Source organism: Sciurus vulgaris (genome assembly GCF_902686455.1).
Source record: "Sciurus vulgaris genome assembly, chromosome: X".
NCBI classification, from domain to species: domain Eukaryota; kingdom Metazoa; phylum Chordata; class Mammalia; order Rodentia; family Sciuridae; genus Sciurus; species Sciurus vulgaris.
Window position 1 is genome coordinate 13,735,398 of NC_136471.1, and position 19,087 is coordinate 13,754,484.

Consider the following 19,087-nt stretch of genomic DNA (forward strand, 5'->3'; position numbering starts at 1 on the left):
TGATGTGCATAAACCTTGGGAAAATCATGCTAAGTGAAAGAAATCATTCACCTATGCCTTATTCCTTTTATATGAAATAACCTAATAGGAAAATCTATCTATACAACAGAATGTAGATCAGTTGTTGCTTTATTATGGGGAGGAGTATGGGGGAAGAAGAGTATGACAACTAACAAGCATGGGTTTCTTTTCTGGGTGATGGAACTCTTCTGAAATAGGACATTGGTGATGGAGGCACAGCATTGTGAACACACTTTTAAAAGCCCATGGAGGAGCAGGGGTTGTGGCTGAGTGGTAGAGCACTTGCCTAGCATATGTGAGGCACTGGGTTCCATCCTCAGTACCACATAAAAATAAATAAGTAAAATAAAGGTATTATGTCCATCTACAACCAAAAAATACTTTTTTAAAAAAATACCATGGAGTTGTACACTTTTAAATGGTGAAGATTATATTATGTGAACTATATATCAAAACATAATCTGGCCGTCCAAAAATTAAAATAAAATACCACATGAGCCAGCACTCTGGCTTCAGGGTACACACTCAAATAATTGAAAGCAGGGTCTCAAAAGAGATATTTGCACTTCTATGTTCATGGTAGCACTACCAATATTTAACACTAACAGCTAAGACACACTTAAGAGTGAAAGACTGAATGCTTTTTTTCTTCTAAGATCAGGAACAAGACAAAGATATCTGACGTTGCCACTTGTACATTGTACTGAAAGTTCTTTCCAGGGAAGTTAGACAAGAAAAAGAAAGATACTCAGATTGGAAGGCGAAAAGTGAAACTATCTTCATTCATGGATGATAAGATCTTAAATATAGAAAATCCTCAAGATTCCACATCAAAAAAAGAAAAAAGGGCTGGGGTATAGATCAGTGGTAGCTCAGTGGCAGTGCACTTACCAAGCATGTAGAAGGCTCTGGCTCAATCCCCAACACTACAAAAACAGAATAAAACTATTAGAGTTAATAAATGAATTCAGAAAAGTTGCAAGATCAACATACAAAAATCAGTTTCATTTCTTTTTTTTGGGGGGAGCACTAGGGATCAAATCCAAGGTCTTGTGCATGATAGGCATGCACTCTGCCACTCAGCTATACCCACACCCTCAGCTGTATTTCTATATACTATGAATGAACATTCCAGTAATTAATTTAAGAAAACAATTCCATTTATAATAGCATGGTAAAAAAAAACACTTAGGAATAAATTTAATAAAACAAGTGCAAGACCTGCACATGTAAACCAAAAAACCTTGTTGAAAGAAACTACAGGAGACCTAAACAAATGGAAGCATAGCCCATACCCACAGATTAAAAGCCTTTATTATTATTAAATTATAATATTTATTATATATTTTAATTATTTTATTATTATATTATAATGATATTATAATATTCTCCAAAATAATCTGCAGAGGCAATAAAATCCCTGTCAAAAACCCTGGGTGCTTCCTTTGAAGAAATGGACAAGCTTATCATAATATTCTTAATGGAAACGCAAGGGACCCCAAAAAGCCAAAACAATCTTCAAAGGCAAGAACAAAGTTGGAGGATTCACACTTCCTGATTTCAAAATGTATCACATAGCTATGATAATGAATATTTTGTGGTCCTAGCATAAGGATAGACACATAGATTAATGAAATAGAACTGAGAGTCCAAAAGTAATCTAATACATCTATGGTTAATTGATTGTTTAACAAGGGTATGAAACCCATTCAATGGAGCAAAAAAACAGTCTTTTCAACAAAAGGTACATGGACAACAATATCTACATGTAAAAGAATGAATGTGAACCCCTAATTCACACTATACATAAAATTAAGCCCAAATGGATCAAATACCTAAAAGTTAAGGGACAAATCTATAAAGCTTGTAGAATAAAACATAGGCAAAAATCTTCATGACCTTGGATTACATGATTTTTAAAAATATGGTACTCAAAATATGCAACAAAAGAAAAACTAGAAGTGGACTTCATTGAAATTAAAACCTTTGTGTATTAAAGATACTATCAAGACAGCAACAAAACAACCCGCAGAATGGGAAAAAACATTTGCATATCACGTATTTGATTTTAAAAAATGTATATGGACTATATAAACAATACATCCAAACAATAAAAAGAAAAAAATGGGCAAAAGATTCGAATGGATATTTCTCCAAAAAAAGATAAAAAGCAGACAAATACATGAAAATATGCTAAATATCAATAGTCTTAGGGAAATGTCAATCAAAATCACAATGAAACACAATTTTATATCTACTTGGATGCTTATAATTAAAGAAAAAAAGTCCAGGGCAATGGTGCACAACTACAGGTCCAGGTACTCGGGGCCTGAGGCCAGAGGATTGCTTGAATCCAAGAATTGAAGGCCAGTCTGGGCAACACAGCATCAAACTTTAAAAATTAAAAATAAATTTAAAAAAATAAATCCAAAAATATCAAGTGTTGGCAAAGATATGGAGAAACTGGTGCCCTTATATATTACTAGTAGAAAGTACTACAGTATGGTTGTTTTAGAAAAACTACCATATGACTGAGCAATTCCACTCCAAGGTATATGCCTAGGAAAATTGAAAATGTATGTTCACAGAAAAACTATGCAAAATATCACAGCCACAATATTCATAATAGTCTGAAGTGGAAGCGCAATCTAAATATCCATGAACTGATGAGTGGATAAACAAAATGTGATTTATCCATTTTCTGTTTCATGTTAATGAAATTCTGTTCAGCCATAAAAAGAATGAAGTTCTAACACATGTGACAAGACATATGAACCTTGAAAATATAATGATAAATGAAAGAAGCCAAATACATAAGGCCACATATTGTATGTGTTCATGTATATGAAGTGCCCAGAAGTTCAGAGGGACAGAAAGTAGACTAGTGATTGCAGGGACTAGAGGAAGGGAAAAGGGGAATGTACATCAATGGGTATGGGGATTGTTTTGGTGTTGATGAAAATATTCTTAGACTAGATAAAGGTGATATTTGTATAACACTATGAATATACTAAAAATTACCTAATTACATATTTTAAAAGGTTAAAATGGTAAATTCTAAGTTTTCTAAATTTCATCTTAGAATAATTTAAAAAAACTACAATATTCATGTTGTTAGGAACAATACTGTCCCTCTAAGAATGAACATTAGTGCTCTTTCTCTCTCTCTCTCTCTCTCTCTCTCTCTCTCTCTCCTTCTCTCTCTCTCTCTTTCTCTCTGTCTACTAACAATAGAGGATAAGCCTGTGGTTCCCACTCATACTTCACCCTGTGCAACTGGATGACAATTCATAGAAGAAATACATTTACAGAACTGCACTGGAGCTAATAATAACAATGGTAACCCCAAAACAATGGCAATATCTAACCTTCAATAAGTTCTGAGAGTGGGCCAGTTTCCAGTTTCTAGAGTTTTTTAAACTAGGAATTGAAGCCAGGGGCCTTAACCACTGAGCTACATACTCAGCACTTTTTATTTTTTATCTAGAGACAGGGTCTTGCTAAGTTGCTCAGGGCCTTGCTAAGTTGCTGAGGTTGGCTTTTAACTTACAGTTCTCCTGCTTCAGCCTCCCAAGCCACTGGAATTGTAGGTGTGTGCCATCACACCCAGAAGTTTAGACTCTAGAATTTTTAATTTATATATCTTTTCACTTTAATCCCCAAATGTACATAATAAGCATTAAACCTAACCACATGAAATCACTAATTTTGTAGCTCAAAAAAGATTGGTTATGATCAATTTCACCTAGTTGAACTTAATATTATTATACCAAATTCACAGGTAAGGAAAAAATGGCATAGTGAGGTAAAATAACTTACCTGCTCAAGGTCACAGGGCTGCTAAAGTGCCATGGTTGGGATTTGAAATGTCATCTTTCTGATTCAGTAGCTCCTAACTACTCTGTCTTCATACATTCATCATTCACTCAATAAACTTCGATTATGCACTTAATACATGCTAAGTACCAAAGGAAGAATCATGAATAAGACACAACAAAACTTGTCTTCCCGGAGTTCAGGGTCTAGAATGGAAGATGCATGTGAATATGAAAAAGAAAAGTCACCGAAGACTGTGAACTAAGGGCAATTCCAGAGAGCAATTGTAGACGTAACTCAGAGAAGGGAGGGTTATCTTAGTTCAGGCTTTCTGAAAGGGCGATGCCAAGACAGGATTAAAGCAGCATGGATTTTATTAGAGGAAATGCCTTTATGAGAGGAAACAGGAAGGGAGCCAGAAAAAGGCTGGGAGAGTCATTAGACCATGAGGCAAGTCTGACATGAATGAAGGAAAGAAGGAGAAAAGGTTGGGTAACACCCTAGACTGCCATGCAGCGTAAGAGAGGTTTGACAAAGCCATTGTTGGGGACTTCTCAAGCTAGTCACCAACAAAGAAGAGACATGTCTCCCAGGAACAAGTCTGCCCTAGCAACACTGCTGTCTTCCATCGTTGACTGGGAGCACCCAGAGAGATACGTGGCCCGGAAGTCAACGGAGATGAATTTCAGAGCACAGTAGCTATTTTAAGTCCTCAAGGTGCAGCACAAACAACGCCTTATACAACACCTCACATGGGGCTTAAGTCTTTGAAACTTTCAAGTGAATTTTTCTTGTCCTAACCATGTCCCCAATGCCTGACTCTTATAATCTAGCACTTATTAAAAATGCTACAAAATAAAATCTAATTAGATTACCATTGAATGTTACATTGCTCACTGTAATTCTGCTCTTCATCTAACACATGGAAAACTTTGTGCATTGATATTCAGTCATTACAGACAGAGTACTTCTAAAAGATTTGTGAGTTCATTTACATGTTTATCTGCTCTTTTTTCCTTGGGAGTTGGACTGTTCTTCCGCCTGATGATTAGAATGAATTGGATATTTTGAACTCATCCATCAGATTTGGAAATGATCTCTTAATTGACAAGGATGTTTAACAGTTAATTGAACATTTCTACTGTGTACTTTCATTTTTCTTAAGAACAGAAATAGCACAGCAAAGCTACAGACAAGTAAAGTCAATCGCATAAACTTTTTTCTGTGTCTCTCGCTCTCTGCAACATCTCTGCTTCCTTACAAAATGTCATGCACAAAGTAGGGCACTAGATGAATACTACGTTTCAGTTCCCTTGCAGTTTTAGAAATTTAAATATATGAAAGCAACTGTAACTTTGTTATTCATGGCTACTGAGAAGTTTAAGCTGATCTTATAATAAGCTTTCAAAATCTGTATGCTACCAATTCAACTAAGGAGAGTATATGGTATTTGGTTCCTATCCAAATTCCACATCAGAAATTTATATTACATATTCCTTCTCCTACCCTTCTTCTTCTTTCCAAACCACCACCATACAGTTGCTTAGAGGTATAATAATACATAGAATCCAGTCTTAAACTCTAAAACACATGTGCCTTCTTTAGTCCAGGATAGAGAAAATAAAACCTTGTATCAGGGAACTCTTTTGACCATGATAAATGACAGAAAGTTACAACCTTCATTCATTTGAACATTTCCGGAATTTGTGCCAACCAACTGGTAGTCATATTTTTTCTGGTTTGTGCCGACCAAGTAGCACTGTGATTCTTCCAATTTTCAAATAAGTGTTTTAATCAAAGTATTTGTTGGTAATTGCTAATATGCATATTAATTTAGCACCTATAAAATTATTATTATACTATCCCCTGAAAAATTGCTACTTGGAGTATATAGTAAACTTGCCATTCATCTTTCTTTGACAATTCCATTCTGGCAGCCATTCTCCTTGTATTATTTATTTGATTGGTCTTTTCATCTTATTTCCAGAAATTTTGTACCTGGGCAGTGAATGAGCTTTAGTATCTTTGATATACTAAGTCACTGGTTGAAAGCAACCCATGGTATTACGGTTTAGATATTAGGTGTCCCCCAAAAGTTCACATGTGAGAGAAAACAAGAAAGTTTAGAGATTAAATCATTGGGTTATGAGAACCTTAACATAATCACAGCATTATTCCACTTAAATTGATTAACTGGATGGTAATGGTAGGCAAGTAGGGTATGGCTGGAGGGGTCCGGTCACTGAGGGTGTGCCTTTAGGGTTAATGTTTTGCCCCTGATGAGTGGCGCTCTCTCTGCTTCCAGGTGCCATGTCCTGAGCTGCTTTAATCTAGCATGCCTTTCTGCCATGATATTCTGCCTCACCTTGCTTGGCCTCAGAACAATACAATCGGCATCTATGGACTGAGACCTCTGAAACTATGAGCCTGAAATAAACTTTTCCTCCTCTATCTTGTTCTTGTCAGGTCTTCTGGTCTCACACACACACACACACAAAAAAAAAAAAAAAAAAAAAAAAAAAAAACCCTGACTAAAATATATAGGAAATGGCTTCACACAAATGCAGCAGAGGGCTGCAGGGCTCAGAACTGAGGTCTTTCAATTAGGCTACAGAAGTCAGAAATCTGAGAGGTAACTTTCATGGTTACCACAATACACAGGAGAAAATAGAAGCTTGCATCTCAAATTTCATACTCCTTACTGTGAGCACACAAATAAGAATTAAACTCTAATTTAGAACAGAGGTAACTCGCCTCAGGCCAAATACTCACTGATTCATTCAGATCATACTTAAGGCTTACAGAGATAGGGGTCCAAATTCCACTTTCCCACTACCTCTGAGTGCCCCTGGGTTTAATCATCAGTATTCAAAAAAAATCATTGAATAAAATCAAGAATTTTAAATAAATAAAAAGACACCCTATGTTTGAAGATTGAAAGATTTAATCTTGTTAAAGTATCAATATTCCCTTATATTGATATACAGATTTCACATCATCCTCATCAAATCCCAGCTGGCATTTTTATAAAAATTATAAAGTTGATCCTAAAATTAATACTGAAGTTCAAGGGACTGGAATACCCTAAAAAAATTGAAAAGAAACAAAGTTGAAGATTCAAACTTCCCAATTTCAGAAACCTAGCATAGTCATACTGTGCAATGCTGGCATACATAAGCATATAGATAAATGCAATAGAATTCAGTTCCAAAACAAACCCTGACATGTATGGTCAAATGAGGGATTTTGTGGTGCTGCAGACTAAATCCAAAGCCTCATGCATGCTAGACAAGAGCTCTACCACTGCGCTACACTCCATGCCCCAGTCAATTGATTTTTGACAAGGATGACAAGACAATCCAATGGAAAATGAAGTCTTTTCAATAATTGCTGCTGTGATAACTGGATATCTGCATGCAAAAGAGTTAGGTCCCTACCAATACCACATACAAACATTAACTCAAAAGGATCAAAGATCTAAATGTAAGAACTAAAACTGTAAAACTCTTAGAAAAAAATAGACGTAGGTCTTTAGGATCCTGGATTAAGCGACACCTTCTCAGACTGAACAACAACATAACAACTAACAGAGAAAAAATAAATTGGACTTCATCAAAATAAAAATTACCTGTGCTTCAAAGCCCACAATCAAAAAAGTGAAAGGAAAACCCACAGAATGTGGGGGGGGGGGGGAGTATATTATATACCTGACAAGTGACCTAAAAAATTATTACAACTCAATTATAGACAGCTCATTTTTTAAATTGACAAGAAATCTACATAAACATTTCTCCAGAAAAGATATACAAATGAACAAAAGACACATTGAAAAATGCCCAACACCATTAGCCACCAGCAAAATGCAAATCCAAACCACAATGAGATACCACTTCACACCCGCTTGAATGATTCTAATCAAAAGGACAACAATTACAAGTGTTGTACGGGATGTGGAGAAATTGGAACACTCATACACTGCTGCTGGGAACGGAAAATGGTGCAGCCACTTTGGAAAACAGTCTGGCAGTCTTTCAAAGAGTTAAACCTAAGATATACCAGATGATCCAGCAATTCCATTCCTAGATATTTACCCAAGAGAACTGAAAGCATATGTTCACACAAATACTTGTATACAAATGTTCATAACAGTATTATTTGAATAACTAAAAATTAAATGGTATTGTGGTTATGTAGGGGAAAATTCCCCTTTTACTGATATATAGAGAAATTATGTTCAAGTTAATATTATTATATCTATAATTTAATTTTTTGTGTGTGTGCCTGGTACTGGGGATTGAACCCCAGGATGCTGTACCCTGAGGTATACCCTCAGTCCTTTTTATTTTTATTTTGAGACAGGGTCTTAATAAATCATGCAGGCCTGTTTCAACCTCCTGAGTCACTGGGAGTAGAGGTATGCACCACTGTGCCTGGCTATTATTTATTTTAAAATATTTCAGAAATAGTTAAGCAGGCCAGGTACAGTGGCACACTCCTTTAATCCCAGCAACTCGGGAGGCTGAGCCAGGAGGTTCTCAAGTTTAAAGCCAGCCTCAAAAACTTAGTGAGGCCCTGAGCAACTTAGTAAGACCCTGTCTCAAAATTTAAAAAAATAAAGAAAAGGGCTGGGAGTGAGGCTCAGTGATTAAGCACACCTGTGTTCAATCCTGGTACAAAAAAAAGTGTGAATTTTTAAGCATCCAAAAGGAAATAGAAAACAAATAAAGATACAATGAAAATATACTCAAAAGAAAACCCCCTGCTTTAAATTATTATTAAGTAGAAAGCCTGAAAATAGACAACGCAATAATTAAAAATGCTGAATTCAAAAAACATAGTGGGAAGCCAAAAGAAAGTATGATAAAGAAATCAATTTAAAATGAAGCAGAAATTAATAGATCAATTTTAAAAACATAAAATCAGTTATGTTAGTATTAGAAATACCAAGGTGCTGCAAGAAATCAAATACATGCTCAGAAGTGGGTCTGCAAGGCAAACTTTACTCCTTCCAGAATGACCTGCTACCAAACCTGACTAGCAAGCACACCTGAGCAGGCAGTCTACCGCTTCTATCCCTACCACAGCACTCCCCCTTGCCCTGATAGGAAGGGCTGGGGGTTACAATTCATACGATTGGCTAATTTGAAAATTGGAGAGGGCAAAGGGAAGGGCTATAGTTAAAATGGCTACAATTATATCTTACATCCCAATTAAGGCTAAATACTATACTCTGAAAATGGACCACCAAATTTTCTGTTTCTCACATTAGTAAAAACAATGGATTCCTTGATAAAAATCCACGTGACTACATAAAAACTGACCAAGACAAAAAAAGAAAACAATATAATGTAAATAATGATAAAATGGATGAAGAGACTGTTCAAGTTATAAGAAAACAGTAAATATAGCATTATACCACTGAAAATCAGATAAAATGGCCCATTTTCTAAATAGCTACAAATTTCCAAAACTGACTCAAAAAACAACAAACGGTAAAACTAGAACAGTCACAGACGAATTCAAAAGTTTATCAAATATCTGTCTCAAAAACTTTTTTAAAAGCTTGCATTTTCTCAAACTTTCAGGAAACGGGCAATTGGCACATTATTTAAATTATTCCAAATTACAGAAAAATACATTTTTCTCAGCTAAATTTTGGAAGGTTTTTGTAACACTTGTACCAAAACATGATGAAGATAATACTAATGCATTCTCACTTATGAATTTAGATACAGATATCCTAATTATTAGCAAGCCAAAACCAATAGTCCATTAAGACAATATACTATAACCAATAGGTTTTAATTTAGGAATGTAAAAATGGTTCAACACAATTAAGTTCATTGTGCCAACTGTTAGATGGGATTTTAAAAAACAATTAAAATGTCATCCACTAGATGCCAAAAAGAAGAGGGGAGATTTGGTAAATTCTAACAGCCATTCCTGATTGTAAAATGTGAAAAACCAAAGAATAGAAACATTTTATCAAGACAAAAGCAGTATCAGAAACCAATGTATTGTCTATAAGGATAATGGCAATGCTCTGAAACATTAAAATGAAAACATTTTAATAAAACATCTCCACATTATTCTTAATATTGTATCTGATGCAATAAGATAATAAAAATGAATAATACACTTTAGCAGGGGAGATGATGATACAAGAGTCTCTAAGAAAATATATTAACAGAACTAATAAAGGATTCAATGAGGTGGCCAATTATACATGCACAAAAACAGGTTCTTTCCTAGAAGAAAGAGTGTTAGGAGAGAGGCAGGAGATGGGGAGAAAGGGTAAGGGAGTGACTGAGAGTGGAATTAATCAAATAATGTTATATCCATATATCAATATACTACAATGAAAACCACCATTCTGTGTAATTAGCATGGATCAATTTTAAGGAGGAGAAAAAAACCAGGCACTTTTCTCCATACCAGCAAAAACCTGCTGGCAAATGTAAAGGAAAAAAAGTGTCAATAACAATGAAAATTACTCTCGATCTCAATAACAATACAAATCATGAAATATCTAGGAATAAAGAGAAAACAAGGTAAGTTTTCCTTTACCAAGAAAATGATAAAAAGTCCATTGATTAAATTCCAGTGAAAGAAGCCCTAAGTCTTACACAGAAGATTTCATTTGCCAAAGATGTTAGTTCTCCAGAAATCATTTGTAAGTGTAATGACACTTGAAATTCTAATGTTTTCTGTATTATAGGGAAAATAAATTATGGATTTATCAGAGATTTAAATAAAAGTTATAACTTACTATGGACTATGTGCTGAGCTTCAGCTAGGTTTTTACAATTGTAAACTTTGACTTGCTTTTCTGGTACAGGATCTCACGATGTTTCTCAAGTTGGCTTTGCACTCCTGAGCTCAAGGGCCTTTGGGCTCAAGTGAGCCTCCTGCCTCAGCCTCCTGAGTACTAAGATTGCAAAGGTACTAACATGTTGGTCATTTAGGCCTTGAAATGACTCTATTACCTCTGGCAAATTTGGCCTAATCTGGTTTCTGTACTTGGGTGGTGAAATTCGGGCCAGAGGCCTCTGTATGTAGTCAACTGCCATTTAGTTTGATGTGTGGTAAGTTATAACCTAAGTATGCCCTGGTTACCAAGCAACCGAGCCTTAGCCAATGGTAGCAAACAAACCCTCAGCCAATCCAAGGCTGAAGGCGGCCAAATTATGTCCACATAAGGCAAACGCCCAACTGCACCAATCAGGTAATGCCACATGCCAGTTTTCTATTCTGAATACACTTAACCATATTGGCAGTATGGGTGGGCATTTTTGTGTTGGTAGTTTTGTAGTTTTTCTTTTTTTCTTTTATTACATCTCCCCCCGCCCCGCCCCCACACACACCATGGCATTTTGAACAAGCTTCGGTCAGAATGCTAGAACTTTTTTGAGTGTGTGTTGGGGGTGGGGGGTGTGCTGGGATCGAATTCAGGGCCTCCTGCATACTGGGAAAGTGCTCTTAAAAATGAGTCTATTTTTTGCCTAATAAACCAGTCTTGGGACTTTTTTGTTTGTGCAACATCCCCATTTTATAGATGGTGAAATCAAGACAGAGGAAAAGTGACATGCCCAAGGTCGTACACCCATTAATCAGTAGAGCATTAACTCAAGTTATCACTCTTCCTACCTCAGCACTCATTCTATTAATCCAAAGTGCTTTTATGATTAAAGTGTGTGAAAAATTAAAACCATAAAAGTAAAAAGTTTTAAGAATAGAAAGACACCAGAGACAAAAGTGAAAAAAAAATAATTGCAGAAATATTTGTAATATTTGTGAGAAATAGTTACTAACCATACAATACGGGAAGCTTCTTTATGTCAATTTTAAAATAACCGGAAAACAAACAACAAAACATCATAATGAGTTCACAGAAGAAATCTACTAAATATTAAGAAACAAAAAGATATTGTTTTATCAAAATAAATGCAATTCAATTTTATGAACACCTTAAGGCATATTCACAAGTATATTTACTAGGTATTACTGAATGCAGAGCACTATCTTTAGTAGAATCCCAACCTACCATAAATTTTAATTGTGTGTAGGCTGTACCTAGAAAAAAGTTTGAAATACACCTAAATTGCTAATAGTGGAGATTTTTGAAAAGCAGGTATAAAACATGGAGAAGGAGAGAGTTTCTCTTACTATTGCATGTGATTTTTGTATTTGGTTTTCCTCTGATGTGCATGTATTTTTTTCAAATTCATATGTATTAATTTTATTAAAATATTGATTAAAAGTAGTGTGCATTTCTTTCAGACAGTTTAAATTGTCCTATATTTTATTTTTGGAGGAGACTACATGCAGATTATATATTTTATATGCCGATATATGTAAAACATATATACATTGCAAGAAAATGTGAATAAGGTGAAAATACTAGTGTTTATATTTGTATGTAGGTGCTGTGGTCATCTCTGCACTTCAGGGTTGTAGGGCCTTCCCTTTTTATTTAATTTGAGCCACTACAGTATTGTTTAACCTAAAGGGGAGCAAAACTACACCTGTTAGTGAAGTGTACCTCATTTGGAAGTTCAGTGGCCTGGAAATCCAAAAATCTAGGTTCCAATGCTCACTCTGTCCTTTCCTGTTTCTGCAACTGCCAGTTTTCTTACGTGTAAGTTTGGAAAACTTCATTCAATTTCTAAACTTTCTCCCAGCTCTAAAAACCTATCATTTTATGATTCCACATAATTCAAATTTCATTTCTTAGAAAATAACATTACCAGCACTCGCAGAATGTCTAAAAATGATAACATCCCATGGGGTGGGGGGAGAAAATCTTGAAGAATTCACTACTGCCATCCTTACTTCCTGCTCTATGCTCATTTGGATTCCTTCACCAGAAACAGCAAGCAAATAAAGAGATTGGAGTAATGCACAAAAGGAATGACCTCTGGTGGGGTCATGATCTAAAAATAGCACAGGTCAAATTGGAAAAGTTGTTTTTGGATTTTTTTATTTGTTTGTACTTTGTAAATACACATAAATTAGCTATTCAATTCCTGCCTTGACATAGGGCTCTAGTTTTAGCAGTTCACAACCCCCACACTCCCTCCTCCCACCCCTATTCCAACCCCCTGCCCCATAGGTTCCTTGTTAACAGCATTCACTTTCACTGAGATCGTAACATTGCTGAAAGAACACCAAAACACAATTCTGTTCACCATTAATCCTTGTCTTCTCTAGCCCTCCATAGTACAATCGCCTCTCTATTTCATTCATTGCTCCCCCATCTACAACCTGCACATATTTGCAGTCAAATGGAGAAGTAATTATTTTTCTACTAAGAACACCACAGACCAGCTCTTATTTCCACTAGACACAAGTCTCAAGTAAGCATAATATTCAACATAGGGGTAAAGTGCCACAGAACCTCTAACCGAGAAGGGGGGCAGATATTCATTGCAACTCTTTAATAGGATTTCAGATCTTATTTTTTAAAAAGGAGAAAAAAAAAAACCAGGAAACCCTTCCATTTAAATTGTCCTTTTTAAAATTTCTGGGCATTTTTTGGTACTAAATAGGGGAAAATTACATCCAAGAAATGTAAAAAAACAATATTCCACATTTTCCAGCTGCCCCCCAAAAATTGTTTTTAAATCATATTAAAGATACTTGGATAATAATGGCAGAAACATATTCAAGGCAAAAAGAGTTGTTAAATCTGCAAAAAAGAAACTTTGTTTTTGTGATTGACTTCAGTTGAGCACACAATCATTTGAAATACATGTTAATAGAAATCAAAGACTGCAAAAAAGATGAACATTAACATTCTTCCATCAATAATAAAATAATTTTTCCTCTATTATAATTGTCTTTCAAATAATTAAAATTTAACAAAATCCAGGATCCTGTCAAAAGCACGAGACTCTCCCTAAGATAAACTAACGCTACATGAGGCTATTTTGTCTTGGGAATGAGTCTCTCTTTATTGTTCTAGGTTGTGTTATTCGCTTAATGACCTGGTTTTTATTTAAAGTTCAGGGTGTGTGTGTGTGTGTATGTGTGTGTGTATGTGCACACACATGCATACATATACACAATACCCACGACAAATGCCCACATACCTGACACAAACACGGGGGCTGGTGCTTGACTGGCCTGTCTTGCTTCTCTTATTAATACAAGGACTAATCACACACCAGAGCCCATAATCTTGAACTTTGAAAAACAAAATACATTCATCAATGTTTGAAAAGTAACCTCTAAGAAATGCATTCCTAAATCCTTTAAAATAAACAAATTAAGAGTCCAAGAATAGGAATTCAAGGAGATTTAAATTTGAATTAGCTTAACTACTTTTGACAAGTTTACACATGAAAGACACCAAGACTGTATGTACTACTTGCTGCTTTAAGAAGTTTCATTCTGTCTGTCTATATAAAAGTTTCAGTCAAAGTTAAATCAATCTCCTCTACTGATTTTCAACATTAGACAAATACCCAGCTCCCCCCCCCCTCCTTTTTTGAACCCTGCTTTCAGCTTGACTTTTTCCCCAATTGAAATTCAGGCCTTCAATGGTTGATTTTTCTTGGTTCTAAATGTTGATAAAAAAGGGTTTTCTCCACTCCCTCAATTTGATGTGACAGGCTTCTGACATGAATAATGGAAGCATTTCTTTCACAGGCAAATCAACTTAATTTAGCAAGCCTTTATACTCTCAGTGGGCAAGCCACAATCCCCAAGATTCCATGAGAGCCTTTAAGTTAGATGAAATCTTTAGAATTTGCAGAAAATGTATAAAGTAAACAACACTTATTTTGTCACAATACTTGAATAACTTTTATGCAGGAGTTACAGATGAATATATTACTTCCTAATCAGATCTTGATTTACAAGCAATTTGTGATGAACCCTTCAGACTCAAGGGAAACTAGCCCCCAGTAAGAAAAACAAGGGAATTTTCTACACACATAAATTTTAAAGCTTGCAGAATGGAGACAAAACAAAATGGAGAAAACAAGAAAACAAACATCCCACCCTTCAAAAACAAAAAGATGAATAAAAATCAAGGTACATACATGTACATGATATGGCTAAGTGGAGTTTATAACAGTGCTAGAGCTATTTTGAACAATCCTTTTAAGCAGAATTTTGGAGAACTGAAAGGGCAACATTTCCTAGCCATCAGATTAAAAGGAATAGATCCTACAGTCATTTCCATTTCCAAATTCAGGACACAGTTATTCCCCTGAGAACTTTTCAGAACAGAAAGAAGACATGTTAATAATACATTAGTGAAAGAAAGATGGGACTCATAAGAATAAAACTAAGACATATGCTTTCTGAGTTGGCCATTGAAGAAAGATTTAAAAATGAATGCAACCAGACTTGGAGTGCAGTAGATTTTGCATTAAAGCAGTCTCTAACAGAATATGGTGATTAGCATTTGCCCTCTGGCCTTTGGTATCATTTATATAAGGGGAAGATTGGAAGGAAGAATACAGAAATGGGAATTCAGGAGACCTGTTTCAGGCTCAGCCAGAAAAGTTCCTATGTGGCCTTAGATAAATCCCTTCCCCCATCTGGGCCTCTGATTCCTCTTCAGATCAGTGAGAAAATGGAAGTAGGTGATCTCTAAAGTTCTATCCAACTCTAAAATGCTGTAATTCCATAGCCTAGTGAAAAAATTCTAGATAAGCTAAGTAATAAAGATACTAAAGTATTACATATAATTCAATGATTGACTAACTGATTACTGTTCTGGGGATTGAACCCAGGGGCTCCTATCCTACCTACTAGGCAAGTGCTCTCCCACTGAGCTACATCCCTAGCACTTTTTCATTTTTTATTTTGAGACAGGGTCTCACTAAGTGGCCCAGGTTGGCCTCCACCTTGTGATCCTCTTGCCTCAGCCTCCGGAATAACTGGGATTTCAGGATGGCACAACCATGCCTGGCTAATTCATAAATTTTAAAGCTCACAACTCTGAGACTGTGACTTAGGTTGGTATAACAAATCAACCTTGAATTTCTTCTGGCAGCTTTCTATAATTTACTATTTCCAACTATATTTAAAAAACCCATGTGCTTGCATCTGCAAAGGAAACCCCCAGCAACTGAGAGTTCCTAGGGAGCAAAGAAGTTCTTTTCATTCCAAATTTATTTTTAATCATAAACCTCTGGGAAAATTTATAAAATGATAATAACCAAGAGAATTTTACTGACATGTACACTTTTTTCAGTACTCAATCTATTATAATTTTCATCAAATAAAAATATAACTCTGCCCCAATAATATGCTCTTTCAGTAAGGAGAGCTTCTATTTTGATTATTATTTAAATATTTATGAAGATAGAGTCAAGTCAAAATAACTGGCTTCCTTAATATCAGACTTTGCATGTTAAGGTTGTGGTTTTCAGAAATTAAGAGGTAACTTAACTATTCCAGTTTTTAAAAAATACTGTAAATTGCAAATAAACCATTAACTTATAGAGAACTATCTTTACATAAATATTGTTTCAGAGAGTAAAGAACCATGTTTTTTAAATCTATACCTTTTAAGCCCCTCTCTCTCTCCATCTCTCTTCTCTTTCTCCTCCTCCTTTCTCTTTATATGCTCCCCCTTCTCTCTCTCTCTCTCTCTCTCTCTCTCTCTCTCTCTCTCTCTCTCTCTCTCTCTCTCTATTAGTTAATCAGCCAATTAGGGATTTCAACAATTCCAAGTGTCAGGGAAGGGAAAAAGGAAAGAAAAATGGGAAGCCAGTCAAGGTAGAACAAAATCTTTTTTACTTTAAAGGGTGTCCACCATTAACCTCTGAAGAATTTCTACTCTACCTTGACGATCTGCTATTCCCAGTTTCGACCCCTCCTACCTTCCTTCCCTATTATAATTATTAGGTCAGTTAATTGGCTGATTAAGGATACCCTGGCATTTTTATTAACTGGCAATTAGTGTCAGACCTGGAGGCATAAAAGATTCTTTTTGATTGGGGGTGTCACTTAAGTTTACAAAGATTAATAAAGTTAAATGAGTTTTAAGGTCTGGCTTGGTTAATTTAGGCTTCTTATATGGATATTCTAGCATCATCCATAGCTCTAATATCATCTCAGTTGCTTTCAAACCAAACTGCATTCATTTGAGAACATCAATCATTTAGCTCTAAAAGAAAGTGCATCTGGGAATATCATATAATCACAAGCCCTAAATGTGTTTCCATCTGCTATCCTAACGGAGTCTCTTATTCACAACATTCTTATTTTCTTTCTATCCAGGTTCATTCCGATAGAGGACCCAAATTTCCCATTCAAAAAGCCCACAGGAATATGATATATGGCATGCCCTAATCCCCTTGGCCTACTTAAATCGTCTCACAGTCTCTTTCCATAACTTCTCTCTAAGACAGGTTGGCAGTTATGAGGATCCATTGCACAAGGTGGCCAGTTATGGACAAGGCAAATGCTCCCTCGCAGCCCCAAAACATTTTGTGTTATTATAAGAAAATGGTATACTTGTATTAAAATGATAACCCACTGAGGCAAACTGGGCATGGATAAGCAGCTGCAAAATAGGATATATTGTCTATACCTGTGGTATTGGGAGGTGTCCCAACAAATGCTAAAGGCAGTATGAAGCATTGGCTAAACCCTAGAGTTCTGGATCAGGTATGACCCAAAGTCGAAAGCCTGGCTCTACTAACTACTTAAAAGTGTTACTTTGGGTTGGTTACTCAGCTTGTGTGAGCCTGCTTTTTTCATATTTAAAATGAAGATAATAACAACTCATCTCATGAGTTAATGAGAGGATTAGAAGAAAATCATGCAGAGTATTTTTCTCAGTGCTTGGCACACAGTAAGTGCTTAATAAAAAATAGCTATTATTAGCATGACTGTCTTTCCTCATTCAGTTTACTAGCTGGTTGAATAAACCAAAAGAACATGTTTGCTAGTCTACAGATAGAATCTTAGAACCTGTGAAACCCCACAGGATGTGGATCAGAAAATACATAATTCCAGCTTAGGAAGGGTGGAAAGAGATTTGACCACAGTAAACCCAGGGTTGCAGGAATGCACCATTCCTGGGATTTAGTTCTAAGACAGGCTGATAGGACTGGGGAATCCCTGAGGGTCTTTCCAATGGCTGAGGCCTACAAGTTATTCACAAAACTTGCTACACTTTTGGAGTGAGGCACATGGAGAATTACACCAGGCAACTCAGAATCTCATAGGCATAAAGGTTAAAAGAATGGACTGTGGTGCCAAACCACTTGGATTTTAACTTCTGGTGTTACTAGCTGTTTAGCTTCAGGCGATGCACTTAACCTCTCTATGCCTCAATACCCTCCTTTGTAAAATAGAAATAATAATAGTTCTTAATTTGTCATCCATGTTATGAAAACCAAATGAGTTAATACTTGTAAAACTTCTAGTAGAGTGCCTGACAAGTGAGTTTTGTATAAATTTTCTCCTTAAGTAAAAGCTGTAATGTACTAGCCACATTCACTGTGCTCTTACATTACTACCATCTGCCCTCTGAAGGTCATCATGTATTTGAACTTTGTATCAGCTTTGCAAGATGGCAGTGATGATCTGAGGCCAGAGGGGAAACAGTGAGGAAGCCAGGAATATAAAAGCTAGTATTGTATCTTACTTTCCTGGTTTAGTATCCCACTGACATATGGCAACATTTGGATATTCATCACCTGTATGAGCCTTTTAACCTGCGAGGAAAGGGGCAAGGAGTAGGTCTAGACCTGAACAAAATTAGAAACAATGAAGCCTGTCTTTGAACCTTCATTCTTTCAGAGTTCCCCTTCATCTCAGAAGTTGCTCTCTCCTTTCCCATCATCGCAAAATGTTAAACTCACTCCTTCATAAAAGCAAAAAAGGAAACACAGAAAGTTAGGATTGGAAGTTCTTTTTCTGAATTTTATGCCCTCTTATTACAGATGAGGTCACTGGTGCCCACAGAGGGGAAGTGCTTTAGTTAAATGATTGAATTCATATTTTTTTCCAATCCCTTTAGATTCAGTATCAAGTTGCATTTAGAAAAGAACAATGGAGTGTTCTCATCCCAACATTTGCCGTTTGGCTTCTTTGCAGACTGGCATGCCTTCCAAGAGTTCAAGCCAAATGCCACTTCATGAGTTCTGATCTGCTGTTTGCATGGGGCATTCCAATGCAAATCGAGTGTCTTGGTCATAACATCTTAGTCTTGTTCTTCTGCAAGATTTGCATCACTAATATATGCAAGTGCCCGTATAGTTCAGGGGCATCTGGGGGGTAA

At 35.9% G+C, this 19,087-nt stretch overlaps 1 long non-coding RNA gene across 1 annotated transcript in view; it reads right to left on the reverse strand.

Annotated features, from left to right (window-relative positions):
• The window catches only part of LOC306651898, a 317,192-nt gene that overhangs the window by 161,882 nt on the left and 136,223 nt on the right, over positions 1-19,087 (reverse strand). The window contains exon 5 of the long non-coding RNA XR_013761237.1: positions 913-947. This is a non-coding gene — a long non-coding RNA (uncharacterized lncRNA). The remainder of the gene's footprint in view (positions 1-912; positions 948-19,087) is intronic.